Here is a 15,698-nt window from a genome sequence, read left to right as displayed (position 1 = left end):
CTCCCCCCCCCCCCCCCCCCCTCCACACACACTCTAAGATGCTTCAGTCTTGGAGATGGAAGAGAGCTTTGGAAGGGTGGCAGCGGTAACCATGACGATGAGCGGCGGTGGAACTGCATTTTGAAATGAAAAATATGCAGGGGTATTGAGAGCTGAGCTGCATGAACCTGACTTAATAAACATGCTCGGCAGCATTTATTTCAGCTGCCAGCTTCTAGCAAACAATCAAATCCGTAGCACAAATAAAGGTCTAATACATTTTAATCCTGAGTTCCTGAGTAAGTGGATTTTGCTTTCAAACTGTGCAAGTGATTGATAAACTGAAAACTCACTATTTTAATAATTAGCTAGACAGATAAATAATATATCATATCCAATATAATATAATACTGCCAGATACATTGTTTATTTATATCTGAAACTGCTGGGTGTCAATACTTTTGGGTGCGATTGTAAATAGCTGGCAGGATTGATTTACCATTGTGTAGACACACACACACACACACACACACACAGACACACACACACACACACACACACACACACAGACACACACACACACACACACAGACAGACACACACACACACAGACACACACACAGACACACACACACACACACACACACACACACACACACACACACACACACAAGTTTTTGCTCAAACTTCCCAATGTTTCGGTATGTTTAACATGCCTTTGTCAAGAGGAAAGTGTTTGAGGTATTATAGGCTCTTGATGCCATGGTAACCACACGTTTATTTCTCTTTAAATCTAATGTCTTTGTGATGTCATTCAGCATGTAGCTAATGATGTAACAATCTACTGTTCCTTTCTATTTAAACCTCCAGGCATCGTGGCATCTAGTCTATTTACCCATTGATTTTCTTTTATTCTTCTATACTGTGCATTATCTAATTAAATTATCTAATTTCTAATAATCAAGTAGTTCATTCCTATTGAGTTTGTCAACGTTTCTCAATTCGCTTTCAATAATTTGTTCTTTATATCCTCTTTTCTTAATATTTATTTTTAATTCATTTCTCTGTTTTTTTGTTTTTTTTTGTAGTCATTTTCATCAGAACAGATTCTTGTTATCCTTATACCCAGGACAAGAATTGCTCTTTCAATAGATCCTTGATCAGGTTTAACCAAAATGTCTAAGAATTCAATTTCAGATTTTGTCCACCTTAAATCCACAGAAAATGTTAGGGTGGATATTATTTGCTAATTTATGAAACTTTACAAGATATTCTTCTCCATATGTCCATATTCCAAATATGTCATCCACGGTTGCTAAGGGCCCGATTTCGAGTGAAATGGAGTGCGGTTGCTATGGAGTGACTCCCGGTTTCCCGGATGTTGCGATCGGGTTTTTTTTTTTTTTTGTAAACCAACATGGCGTCTAGAAAGTGAGGTCAGAAGGAATTGGCTGAATATATTTCTCACGCTAAAAATAAATAAATAAATCAATCAATCAAAACAACTTGGTGAACTTCCTGCTTCGCACTGCAACGGTGGGACGAAGGAGTGAAAGTCACACAGGTAGGAAACCAACTGAACTTTGTGTTATTGGGAGCAACAGTTATATTTTATGTCATTCATTAATTCGTTTTTTTTTTTTTTTAGTTCGCGTCAGAATAATCTTGCGAGTTGGGTGTGCGGCGCGTTTGCTGTGTCAAAAAAAGTAAACTGAGTTTACTTAATGATCTGGGTTATCGAGAACGGAGTCGAATTTGACAGGGAACTGTTAGTATATATTAATCCAGTAAGACATAAGGTGATGCAGAGGTAATAACAAATACAAATAAACGACTCGAGTCATTAAACAAACACACACTAACTATTTATGTAGCTCAGTTCAATTCGTTGCAACGTGGTTCACTTTAAAACCAACACGATAAGCAGACTATTGTAATTAAATTCGCGTGTACCTATCTATCTGTCTATCTCTCTATCTGTCTAGATATTATTATTATTATTTATTTCTTAGCAGACGCCCTTATATCCAGGGCGACTTACAATTGTTACAAGATATCACATTATTTTTACATACAATTCCCCATTTATACAGTTGGGTTTTTACTGGAGCAATCTAGGTAAAGTACCTTGCTCAAGGGTACAGCAGCAGTGTCCCCCACCTGGGATTGAACCCACGACCCTCCGGTCAAGAGTCCAGAGCCCTAACCACTACTCCACACTGCTGTTTATACAAACATTAATAATAATAATAATAATAATAATAATAATAATAATAATAATAATAATAATAATAATAATAATAATAATAATATATATATATATATATATATATATATATATATATATATATATATATATATATATATATAAAATACTGTATATGCTTTTAATGTCATCATATTCCACTGTCAGCCTGCAGCCACACAGCTAAAATTAGAAATACTGGCACAAAAAGACGTTTATTATAGTCCTATCTTAAGGAAAATACGACAAATCCAAGTACGTTATATATTAATTTTATAAAACAACAATAAACTCCACACGCCTATTGATATAAATAGATATGCATTGTCACAGCCTAATGTTACCTAACATTTATTAATTTATTTATTTAATTTTGTATTGTCAACCTGGTTAACAGAATTGTATATATGTGTGTGTGTATATATATATATATATATATATACACACACATGGATAAAGGCTATATTTGCATCCTGAGCCATTCGGGAATAAAAATCATAATCCCACAGTAGTGAATTCAAAAAGTGATAATTTCTCTAGAGGAACATATACTTGAACTTTGACCCATTGGACTCCTCAAACATTAAATGTCTCGTTTTCAATCACTCGACAACACCCACAGTACATAAATGTTCATTAATGATCAACAAAATGAGAATACGTTAAAAAAATAAAAAGATTGTTACTGTTTTATATTAAAATCCATATTCTTACATGATGTAATGGTGTTTATATATATAGGGCAGCTGGCTCTTTGAGCTAAATATATATATATATATATATATATATATATATATATATATATATATATATTAGTTCCTTACTCTTGGAAGAAGTTTTGATAAGAGAAAAAAAAAGTAGGTTAGCTTTCTTTGACGAATGCACTTTTGATGAGCTGTGCGACACTCTTATTAAAAACGGAGATGACCTACTTGTAAAATGATTAATGAATCCTATTTTCATTTAGTTTTACATTTTCCTTTTTACTGAAAAACAATGAATATAGAAACAAAGTTAGACAGCAAGTGAGAAAGAAATGTTACTTGAGATAGTTTCTTGAAAATTTTGCCCATCTTCGGTCTTGTAATTTACAGCTCTGGACGAAAGTTTTGCGTCACCTAGAATTTCAGGATTCAGAATAATAATAATAATAATAATAATAATAATAATAATAATAATAATAATATGATGATGATGATAATTTAGATCTTTTGTTTAACATCCTGTAATCAAAGAAACTACAAAATGATCTTGCAAAAAAAGTCTACCGGAAGCCATAATAGTAATACAGTATTCATGTAAGATTTTGAAATGTCACATTTTCATTTGTTAGTTTTTCATGAAGTATATGGAAAACTACAAAGCGGTGTGCAATTCAATATGTTAACGTCACATTATTCAGCAGGTTTCATTCGACTTTATGAAGCAAAACAAGTTAATTCTACAGGGTGATGCAAAACCTTTAGCCAGAGCTGTGGAGCAGTACTTTTAGTGCTGTAATTGCATTGGGATTTCCGGTAGTCGTTGTGTTTAGGTCAGTACTTCCCAGAATTGGTGGAATAAGAGCTGTGATAAATTTGTTTGAACAAGTCTGGGGTTTAGTCACAGTGCCTTCGGATACACACACACACACACACACACACACACACACACAGCAGCCAGTGAAGCCTTTTGAGTTCCCTTTGCCTTTCCCTTTCAAGTCGCTTAGCAGTTTCTCCGGCTGTGAGCAACGAGGAGAAAATGCAATTAAAAGGCTAGTTCCTATTACTCAACTGTGCAAATTGCTATTAAAGCATTGCAGCTATTCTCTTGTTTGGGGGGGGGGGGGGGGTGGGGGGAGGGGGGGTGGGTTGTGCTGCTTTCGTTTTGACCGATTTCTGCAGGACAGGGTTTGACGCTCAGCCCCACCGATCAAGAGGAATGTTTAGTTTCCTTTTTTTTCGTTTGGGGTGGGGTGTCGGTTTGTGTGGCTCTGGATACATGCTGCCACGCCTACTGTTGAGACTACAGCAGCAGGTGGTGAAGGGCAAGGCAGTGTTGCCTTCTTCGTTAGGCTGAAGATTCAGGGGCACCAAGGTCGTTCTAGGTTGGCAAAAAAAGGCAAAGCATAAATCCAACCCAAGGGCATCAGGCCAATTTACATATGCCATTTGTAAAACAACAAACAAGAAATGCAGTCAGCCAGTTATGCTGATGAAATTTCAATTCAAACAAACACAAATCAATGTTTTCTGAGTGATTCACACACTCAATTGTTACAAAGATAAATGTATAGGTCAGTTTTCCATTGTAAAAATCAAATGGTATATTAAAAAAAAAAATCAGATTAAATTAAAAAAATACAAAGGGTAATTTTGAGAGTTAGAATGTGTATTGCACCGTCTGCAATTGCAATTTCTGTCACAATTCAATGTCATTCTGTCTAATGTCATTCTTTCTGCAGTACTGTAAGTCCACAATAATAATAATATAATTGTTATTGTCTGGGACAAATTGTTGCGCACCCATTTGTTATCTGGACATTGGGTCAATCTTAGATCACATGGCTGCTGCTATAGACAGCTCTTCTTTCTTTTTAAATGTTTTTGAGTTGGCACGGGGGCTCACAGACGGAAAGAGCACACAGCGACACTGCCAGTGAACACGTGTGATTGAAAACTCGTGTCGAGCTCTGCGTCCCTCCCTGTGTTTGCCCTTCATTAGCCAGTGATACAGTACGTCTTTCTCCAGGCTTAGTGCCGGGAGGGGAACAGCCAGAAAGAATGGTAACAATAGTACATTATGATAACGTATTCGCAGGACGAGATTAGACAGAATTCAGTTGAGTTGTGACAGAACGGATCAGGTTTGTGAACGGTTTGTAGGGTGCTGAGAGACAGTGACAGGCTGACTTACAGGCAACATTTGCATTAAGTTTTTTTTTAAAACTTGGGACTTGGGAGGCATTGCGGCAATTTCCGTTGATATTGCACACCCTGCAAGCAGTATCAGCCCTCATCTCATGCTGTCAGTTCTGCTGTCTTCTTGTCCCATCGGGAGTGAAACTGACTTCCGACAGGGCTGTGCAGCATGTGTTACAGATGTCAGGCACAACATTTCAGGGCGTGTGCCACCACACGGGCGCTTTTTGTTTGATTATTTTCTTCCTTAATGTACCCTCATGGCACGGATCAGTGAAACCTGGTCCTTGTGTCCTTTATGCTGCTTTTAACAGGGAATGCAGTTCTGGTCTAATTGCTTTAAAAAGAAGGATTTGTATGGTAATTTCACAATCTCACCCAAACGCTGATGTTTCATAGGGATTCAGATTAGCGCTAATCTCTGACCACCTGCAAGGATGGAAGCAAGACTCCTCTTGCACAGCAGTCTCGCCCAAAAAAGCCCCTCCCCCCCCTGTTGCATAGCACTTAGATCCATTCCTGGTTTCACTATGGATTTAATAGAATGGGTGAAATCGCTATGCAATTGGAGTCTTATTTCCACCCCTGCTGTGATGAAGCCTGTTTTAGTTTAAATGTACTTCACTGTATAAATGGGGCTGCATGGGCTGGTTTAACCAGGCTAAATGAAGCACATTCCTGCCTCGGAGTTTTCTCTGTGGCCTCATTAGAGAGCCGTAGTTCTGCAAACAATAAAACTTCAAGGGGACAAGCTTAACTCCAAACATGTAGTGCTTAAAACGAACAGATTGAATACAAGGGTTACCAGAGCGTTGTGAGATTCGCTCCTCTTCATAGCTCCCTTCAGGGCAATAATAGCAGGGAGTAAAACGAACATGTTCTTAATGCGTTTTGAACAAAAAACAGATACTGCACAGGTGCCTGCTTGAATAGTACCGTGTAATCATTACAAAAAACATTCACACAGCAGTTCAAACCAGACTTCCAGTGTGTGGGATAGATTTTATTGCCCTTGGTGAGCTGCACGACTGGGGTCTGTTTGTAATTAACCTCTAAATCCCCCCTGCTCTTTACTCACAGTGATGGCAATACGACTCCTGTTGCATAGCAGTTTCACCCATTCCAGGTTTTTAGGGTAGACAGAAAGGAAGGACACATTGTCAACAGTGTGGAGTAGTGGATAGGGCTCTGGACTCTTGACCGGAGGGTCGTGGGTTCAATCCCAGGTGGGGGACACTGCTGCTGTACCCTTGAGCAAGGTACTTTACCTAGATTGCTCCAGTAAAAACCCAACTGTATAAATGGGTAATTGTATGTAAAAATAACGTGTAAAAATAATGTAATTGTATTGTAAATAATGTGATATCTTGTAACAATTGTAAGTCGTCCTGGATAAGGGCGTCTGCTAAGAAATAAATAATAATAATAATTGCAGTGTGAACAGTAATGTTTCGGGGGTGTTATGCTGCCTGTGAGTATCACAAGTCCAATTTCACAACACAGCAGGGTACAGCAAAACAAATATTTGACTTTTACAAAAGGCCACCTCTGTATGGTAAATTCTTATGGGGACGGATAGAAAAAACTGTCTTCTAGTCTTTATATATATGCCTGTATGTGACTGTGTTTATGTGGTGGATGTCGCTGTGTGTGATCAGGGATTGAAATAAGACCCCTATTGCATAGCAGTTTCACCGAGCTCGATTAGCCCCAGAGTACGCTAGTAACAAGCAGAGGCGCGCCTTGATATTAAATGGATCAAAGTGTTATGCAATGGGAGCCTTGCTGCCGTCCCTGCTGATGGGGGTGATATATAAAGTCCAGCAGGGTGTCCGCTTGCAGTGTCAGTGTGCCCCTGACGGACACAGACAGGCAGAGACTGTGAAGGTTTCAGTGTGGTGGGGTGGGGATGGGGCTGTGTGGGATTCCTGTGCAGGGTACCGGTGCATTCCTCGCATGCCTGAGCCCTTCCTCACTGCTCTTCTGGCGTAGCTGCTTCTTTTATTCTCCCCCCCCGCCCCCACTGGAAACCAGTCCTGAGTAATGTGACCGGCTGTCCCGACCAGACTTAGGATCAGTTTTAACCCTATCCAGGTCGGTTTTGAATAGACAAGACAGAGGGTTGAAGGCTGGAGTGCTAAACAGCAATGTTATAACCAGCCCCAACGCACACCTTTTCCATTGCTGAAGATCTTCCCTCTGCTAGTAATGTTGTGCTGTACTTAGAAAAAAAAAACGTAAAAAAGGTAAAACTATAACAGTCTGTTTATTCTGCCACAGCAACACTGTCAGTTGGATGACACCATTTAATACATTCCTCCCCGCATTCACTTCCTTCCTGTGTTACAGATAATGCCATCCCCCCTTCACATTGTTAATCTAAGGTATAGAATGGAATAGAACTGGGGTGTGTTACGGCGTAGGTGGGGGGGCCTTAATAGCTGTGACACTGACAGGAAATGAGCTAACAGTGCTGTGACGAGTGGGGGAAAAAAAAAGAGACAAACAGTATTAAAGTGACAAAGTTTTAAACAGAAGATAAAAGATAAACAGAAAACGGTCTTGTTTGTTTTCTCTCCCCCTTGCCCGTGGCAGCAAAGCATGTCTGTTTCCAATTTGCAGGATATAAAAACAGCTACTGAGATGTTTGTGGCAAACCATCTGCCATTTAAAAAAAAAAAAATGTACTGGCCGCATGGAACTGGCACCTTTAACCCTTCAATTACTGCTCTGCATACGTTTTAGTATGTTAGCGATGGGTTGTTTTACATTCCTGATTGTAAGACTCGCTCGCCTAGAACCAGGCAGTGCTTTTACTGGAAGAGTCACTGGGGCTGCTCCAATTTATAACCTGTGTAAGGAAACTGTGAATCAGTGCACACATTAACAATTGAAGTGCTGGCAAGCTTCCCTTAGAGTCCAGTATTCACAAGTTACACACATGTAGTTTAAAAATGATCGTTAGACAAAAATAGTGTAGCACCTAGTTTATAAACAGAAATCCGATAATGATCAGGAGCCAGGAGTTTGAGCAGGGTTACAAACTCACACTAGCCCTGCTGCTGCTGCTGATGCTGCTGCACCCAGTCCTGGGGTTCAGAGCTCCCCTCAATGAAGTCTATTATTATTAATATTGAAATGATCAGGAGCCAGGAGTTTGAGCAGGGTTACAAACTCACACTAGCCCTGCTGCTGCTGCTGCTGCTGCTGCACCCAGTCCTGGGGTTCAGAGCTCCCCTCAATGAAGTCTATTATTATTAATATTGAAATGATCAGGAGCCAGGAGTTTGAGCAATAATTCTGCTCGCAATAATTCTGGTCGCTCTTCTTTGCACTCTTTGTAGAGCAGCAATATCCTTTTTGTAGCGAAGTGACCAGAACTGAACTGTTCTGCCCAGTTCTGAATGCTGTCTAGATCATTTTGAATGACCTTTGCTGCTGCATCAGTGTTTGCCTATGCCTATTTTTGTGTCGTCTGCAAATTTAACAAGTTTGCTTACTATACCAGAATCTAAATCATTAATGTAGATTAGGAATAGCAGAGGACCTAATACTGATCCCTGTGGTACACCACTGGTAACCTTGCTCCATTTTGAGGTTTCTCCTCTAATCAGTACTTTCTGTTTTCTACATGTTAACCACTCCCTAATCCATGTGCATACATTTCCTTGAATCCCTACTGCATTCAGTTTGAGAATTAATCTTTTATGCAGGACTTTGTCAAAAGCTTTCTGGAAATTTAAATAAACCATGTCGTATGCTTTGCAATTATCCACTGTCGATGTTGCGTCCTCAAAAGAATCAAGCAGCACGGGAGAGGACACAATCTCGCGTTCCTAAAACCATGCTGACTGTCTCCCATATAGGTGAGTTTCCATAAATTTACTTCGAAGAAGTTTCACCTGTAAGTGTGTAGAGCAGTGTGTTTTAACAGAAGTTTCACAAACTCTTGGCCACTGAATCATTCAAATAATATACTAATTGATGGTAGTTTTGTGAGTTTCTATTCCTGCATATATTGTTGTTAATCTGTACTTTAAGGAAGGCACAGAATTGGAACAGGGTATGTACCAACCACATTACATCATACTAATAATAATAATAATAATAATAATAATAATAATAATAATAATAATAATAATAATGGAAAGAGAGAGACTGGAAAGTAATACAGTGAGAACCAATTATACTGTAGCTTACAGTTATTGCACAGCAATGAACACTTTCTCTCCTGTGTGTGTGTGTGTGTGTGTCAATACCAGAAGCCTGTTTTTCTTGTTTGGTCCTGATCAAAAGCAAGGCTAAGAGATATTAGGTGTTTTTTTTTTTTGTTTTTTTTTTTATAAGAACAAGTAACAACGTAACAAGTTTAACAAGTTTTCTTTAGTAATCTTTTGTTGTGTCGCATTTTTGTTTGTGTCACCAGGTAGATTTTTTTTTTTTTTTTTTTGGCAGATAGCTGGTTTCTCAGGCTAGTTTTTAAATGAGCTGTGACTGTAGAGAAAGCCCCGCATACACAAGGAAACGCAGTTCTTCAAAAAAAACCTGCCGGGAAACATTATCCTGCTTGGCCAAAGGCAAAACGTGTTTTTGAAAATGTTTCTCAAAGTAGAACCTAGGTCACCGTGGGAAACATCCACAAACACGAAGAAGCGTGTTCCTGCTTCCTTGTGTATGTCTGGATTAAGGGTGGGGGTAGAGATAGCGAGACCCGCCTTTCTGATCTGAGGAAGAAGCCAAGGAGAGTCTTTCACCAAACAATGGCCAGTCAAGACAGAACTGTAAATCAGAGTGCTTCAGTGCATCATTTGACTGCGAAACGCTGTGGCCTAATGCAAAATACAAAATCGCATGGCATTTTTAAAGTGAATGGCACCTTTTTAAAAACCAGTTTTTGTTACGTCAGCCTTGTTCTGCATTGCACGCCTACCAGTGAATACAAAACAGTGTATTGTTAATCGGAAGTCTCAAACTAACAAATTGATTCTGCCTTCTCTTTGCGAATCAACTTGCCCTGGTTTTAGGATTAAAGACTTGCGGCCAGATAGATTTCCCCCAAAATGTTCCCCTTCGGTGTTCCTTGGGTTTAAGGGTGTTAAAGCATCTTGGCAGTTTTAAGTCAACACCCTTGTTAAGGGAAATGCGTCCTTAAGTGTTAAATTTAATGCTGAAGTGTTTAATGCAACCAGTCCTTGAAATTTCAAGACAAAGTAACCAAACAAATGAAGGGCACTATCCACCAGAAGAATGTACACAAACCCTCACGGCGACTATGCTGTAAAGCTCCTGGTCGTTTCTAGTGAACAGTAAAAGTAACGAGAGCAATAAATCTGCCCGGTTCCAGTGTTTTACTTTTTTTTAGATTTTGTTTTTAAAACGTTTCTAGATCTCTCTCCAAAAGACAGTATAGTTTTCATTTCCTGTTTTAATTCAAGTGTAACGAATTAAAACACATTCCTTTAACCCTCATTCAATGCAACAACATTCACACACAAGTCCCTTCTTAAGCGATCAAGGGTTTTTCCCTGTGCACCAGGTTTGAAGGGCCCTCAGTGAAGCTGCAGTTTGCTGGACTCTGTGTGTGTGTGTATTTTGTGCATAAGTAAATGATCAACAGGAAAACGATAAGGTACCGCTGTGCTAATTGGTAAATGTTTTTTAAAGGCTTGGTTAGCCAGTGGAAGAGTTACTCTTGTGGAACAATAATAAACCCAGTGTTTTCACAGTGCTCGGAAAAACTGTTAGTACCTGTGCTGCACAGCTCTGAGCATATTAACAGTTCAGCTTCCAGCTTCACCAAAGTTATGTAGAACTCTGCTTGCTTTCATTGGATTGGATTAAAAAAAAATAAAATGCTTTGTTTGAATGCAGCTTCCTGATTGGCCGGAGCCTTGGGGTCTTTTGAGTGTTCTGTCTGCTCAGTGCTCTTTGAGGGGGAGGTGGGGGGGGGGTTGGGAAATGCAGTCAGTCAGTCACTCCCAGGAAATATTTAACCCACTGAACTTGTATTTGTGACCTGCACATCAACATCAAAAGAGGAAGGAACCTATTCCTTGTCATCTATCCTATCTATCTATCTGACTTAGCTGAGCAGAGAAATGGTGTGCAACCAGCCCCATTCTGTATCGGGTTTAGTTTAGTTTAGTGTAGTGTCGAGTAGTCACTTTGTGCCCGCAGGTTCAGCACAGGTGCATCTCAGTCATGCATGACTAATACAAAGAGAGACCATGCTCAGTAAATAACAATACAATAATTCCAACGTTTTTTCTTTTTTTTTTTTTTTTTTTTTAAAGCATGAAATCGCACACGACTTAAAACCAGAAACCAGAGTTAGAAATTCCTGATGTCTTGTAAAAATTCTGAGGCCATCTGTCTGTGTGGTGATTTTTTTTTTTTTAGCACTGTGCGAATCGATCTATAGTCCTTGACCTAAATTCAGGACAAAGAAATAAAGCCTGATTTATTATCCTCTCCACTTGCGGTGAAATCCCTACAAGGATATAGTGGAGGCAGCTGTACTTCTGTGATTTTTCCATATATCTGGAGAACCTCATTCTTATGAAACGTGGTATGAGCATTATTTAGCATAAGTTATCAAAATATCAGCTTCTGGGGAATATATGGTGGTCTGTCTGTCTGTCCGTCCATCCGTCCATCTGTGTGTCAAATTTGCATGCAGATTTGTAGATGAACCCTTTTAGTCCAGACTTTGAAACTTGGAAATCATGGGACTCAGTCTTAAGGTAGTGTATAAGTCTGTGTAGAATCGTGTTGCTGTGGTCCTGCTTTCCTGACTAGTCCAGAAAGGAATTCCTTTAAGGAACTGAGTGTCGTTGTGCGCATGGTTTTCATTCGCAAGACTATCTTGGGAAGGAATGGCAAATCTTAGTGGGCACGCTCCTGATCTGAAATGCATTCAGTAAGTTGTTATTATTATTATTATTGTTTATTTCTTAGCAGACGCCCTTATCCAGGGCGACTTACAATTGTTACAAGATATCACATTATTTTTACATACAATTACCCATTTATACAGTTGGGTTTTTACTGGAGCAATCTAGGTAAAGTACCTTGCTCAAGGGTACAACAGCACTGTTACCCACCTGGGATTGAACCCACAACCCTCCGGTCAAGAGTCCAGAGCCCTAACCACTACTCCACACTGCTGAATTGCTGATTGTGACACACAGAAACTGTTACAAGTGACTTAAGTCTAAACACCAACCAGTTACAACACATCTCAGGATGTCTCAGGAAATAGAACAACCTCACCGGGTGGAAATAAGACTCCCGTTGCATAGAAGTTTGATCCACTCCTGGTTTTACTATGAGTTTGATAAGACCCCTGAGCTTGTTACCTATACACTGAGACTAATCAAGCTCTTAGTAAAACCAGGAATGGGTGAAACTGCCATGCAATAGGATTCTTGTTTCCATCCCTGCCCAGCCACCAGTAGGATCCTTGTCCTGGAATTAATGCTGCTGCCAGTAGCTGCACAAAACCAACTTCATACAACTACCCCTATCCCTTTCTCTAAATTTATACTGGTAATAAGAAGCTGTGAAAAAGCTGCTGCCAATAGATTTTCATAAATAGCCTTTTATTAGTAAATTGTTATTTTGGTACATGTTTAGCATTCCATTGTATTGCCCTAAATTGATTTTGATTACAATTGAAAAAGTTAAGGTCAAATTTTATACTGCAAGGGGTCGATTTGATCAAGCTTATACCCTGCATTTTACAGATTTGTATCGGCCAGTTCACTGGGTGATGGAAGGTGCTGAACCCTGGATAATCTATGAAAGTGGTTGGTGCAATCCAGGGCGTAATTAAATTATAATTAAATTCTAAGCTAATTGGAGTACTGTGCTTGTAATCCATGGCAGGCACGTTATGATGTGCACTGTTCCTTTAAATGTGGAAACAGAGGGGGCGGGGCATTCGAAACCCGACTCGCGGGCGTGGCTTTCTCTTTATTCTCTCTCTCTCCTCTCGACGGTGACGTCATGAAACTGGACTGATTTGTCGAAACTGTTGGAATTTGAGTGCAGAATTCTGGAGCACTTTTTTTTACTGACTTGTGTACGCGTGTGTGCATGCATGATTGTTTTAGAGCGACTTAATTCAAGTATCAATTAATTGAACAAACGATTACATTGTACTCGCTGGACAGATCTACGTAAATGCAAATCTAGATGAACAAAGCAAACAGTGGATCGGATGCGTCGCTGTGTTACTGAAAATGACAACGAGACGAACAATTTACAAGTATTAAAGGTAAGTCGTGTATTATCATTCATTCTCACACGGGTGTTTGTTAAAGTTTCACTTTATAGGTTTGGTGATTTTTAATATCTATGTACAGTAATACAAATTCAGTAGCAAACACAGCCTAGCTACAGCCGAACAAAACGCGAGCTAGTTTCGTACGCTGGTGCTTCAGCTGTAGAAAACAGAACACGCCTCTGTTTAAAATAGCTTTCAAACCAAACTATATAATAATAGTACTGTGTTTGAAAACTGGCTTTCAACCGCGTTCATTTTGAAAACGTGTCTGTAACAGATCGTGCCAGCAGCGATGCCCACATTCTTTTTGGCAGACTTTGTTTTAATTTCCGTCCTAAAGTATGTGATTTACTAAAACTCTAAAGCAAAACAGCTGTTTTTTTTTTTTAAATATATATATTTCACCCCCCACCTCCCTAAAACAGATCTTTATTTTAACTGTTTTTTTGAAACGGCTGTAATTTTGTTGTGACCAAATTCTTTTTTTTTTCAGTTTGTCTATTATTATTATTATTATTATTATTATTATTATTATTATTATTATTATTATTATTATTATTATTATTATTAATGTTTGTATAAACAGCAGTGTGGAGTAGTGGTTAGGGCTCTGGACTTTTGACCGGAGGGTCGTGGGTTCAATCCCAGGTGAAGGATACTGCTGCTGTACCCTTGAGCAAGGTACTTTACCTAGATTGCTCCAGTAAAAACCCAACTGTATAAACGGGTATGTAACGTGATATCTTGTAATAATTCTAAGTCACCCTGGATAAGGGCGTCTGCTAAGAAAGAAATAATAATAATATAGAAATAATGCTATCTTAACTTTTAGTAATGTCCATCATTGCACTAATCCCGCTCTATGAATGCCACAAGCTGCTGAACACCGCGAATCACACGGAATTCATCAAGATAACTTTTTTTTTTTTTTTTTTTGATAAAGCAAGGACGAGCAAGGAGATTAAGTTTTTTTTGTGTGCACAAGTTCCAACATGTCATTGAAAGGTGGCACTGCAGGGAGGCAAGTTGTGTGAAGTTTAAAAAAAAATAATTGTTTAATCAAATCTGTGACAAAAAGAAGCGTTTGAGAATTGATAGAAACTTTCCACACCGTTTGAATATTGTACGGTACACTGCAGCGTGCGATATTTTAACCCCCCTGGACAAGGGCGTCTGCTAAGAAATAAATAATAATAATAATATCTTGCAGGTAAGTGACAGCGCGTTTTATAGATTCTGTATCAAGCTCTGTGCAGCTGGAAACCCTGAAACAAGAGTTTACTTTCTTATACTCTGGCAATTATTTAAATCATACGTCACATGATTATTAAGTGATGTTTTATCATCGTCGTTATTATTATTATTATTATTATTATTATTATTATTATTATTATTATTATTATTATTATTATTATTATTATTCTGTGGTTTTCTGTAATGCATCATAAATCATATTTCTTAAAAATGCTTTACAAAAATAGTTAAGAATAAAACATCCTTTATCAACGTGAATGAAAAAGTGCAACGCTAATACCGGACTTCTTCAAAAGAGAGATTGCATCAGTGTAAAAACACACCGACACATCCACCAATCGATTTGTCATGCACCACGACAGCGTATTACATTGCACATGCTTTCAGCATTAAATACAAAACCATGGCAAGTTTTTAAAGCGACGGGTACATTTCTAAGTTATCATTGGGTTTGTGATGATCGCTGCTTTTCTTAAGCTCTGTGGAGGAGAACAGCGATCCACACAAACTTAATTAAAGTTTAATATTTTTGAACGATGTATGGAGGCATTTATAATACTAAAGTTCGATTTCCATTTAAAAAAAATGACTCACTAACTTGTTTCCAGCTAAACTTTATTTGAAACATTTTGAAATCGTACTAAAACAAACTTTTAAAAAGTTGTATTCCTACAAAAGTAAGTTTTTTAGTTTTTTTTTTAGCATATACTGTGTGTGTGTGTGTGTGTGTGTGTGTGTGTGTGTGTGTGTGTGTGTGTGTGTGTGTGTGTGTGTATATATATATATATATATATATATATATATATATATATATATATATATATAATATAAATTAAGCAGCTGTGTATTTATTTTCCTGAATGATGCAGGGTCAATATAGCAGCAGTGTGGAGTAGTGGTTAGGGCTCTGGACTCTTGACCGGAGGGTCGTGGGTTCAATCCCAGGTGGGGGACACTGCTGCTGTACCCTTGAGCAAGGTACTTTACCTAGATTGCTCCAGTAAAAACCCAACTGTATAAATGGGTAATTGTA

The 15,698-nt window shown here is 38.6% G+C and overlaps 1 protein-coding gene across 2 annotated transcripts in view; it reads left to right on the top strand.

Annotated features, from left to right (window-relative positions):
- The first annotated feature begins 1,386 nt into the window (after positions 1-1,386).
- LOC117415503 (serine/threonine-protein kinase PAK 4-like) overlaps positions 1,387-15,698 on the top strand; it is a 26,561-nt gene continuing 12,249 nt past the window's right edge. The window contains exon 1 of one of the 2 annotated variants that reach the window (XM_034025982.3): positions 1,387-1,543. The gene's annotated coding sequence lies outside the window, so the exon portion shown is untranslated. Of the gene's footprint in view, positions 1,544-13,109; positions 13,403-15,698 lie in introns of those variants that run through there. The other variant, XM_034025983.3, reaches the window with a different exon arrangement.

The sequence above is a fragment of the Acipenser ruthenus genome, chromosome 7 (assembly GCF_902713425.1).
Source record: "Acipenser ruthenus chromosome 7, fAciRut3.2 maternal haplotype, whole genome shotgun sequence".
In the NCBI taxonomy this organism is placed as follows: domain Eukaryota; kingdom Metazoa; phylum Chordata; class Actinopteri; order Acipenseriformes; family Acipenseridae; genus Acipenser; species Acipenser ruthenus.
Note: the sequence above shows the minus strand (reverse complement) of the source record. Positions and strands in the feature narration are given on the sequence as shown.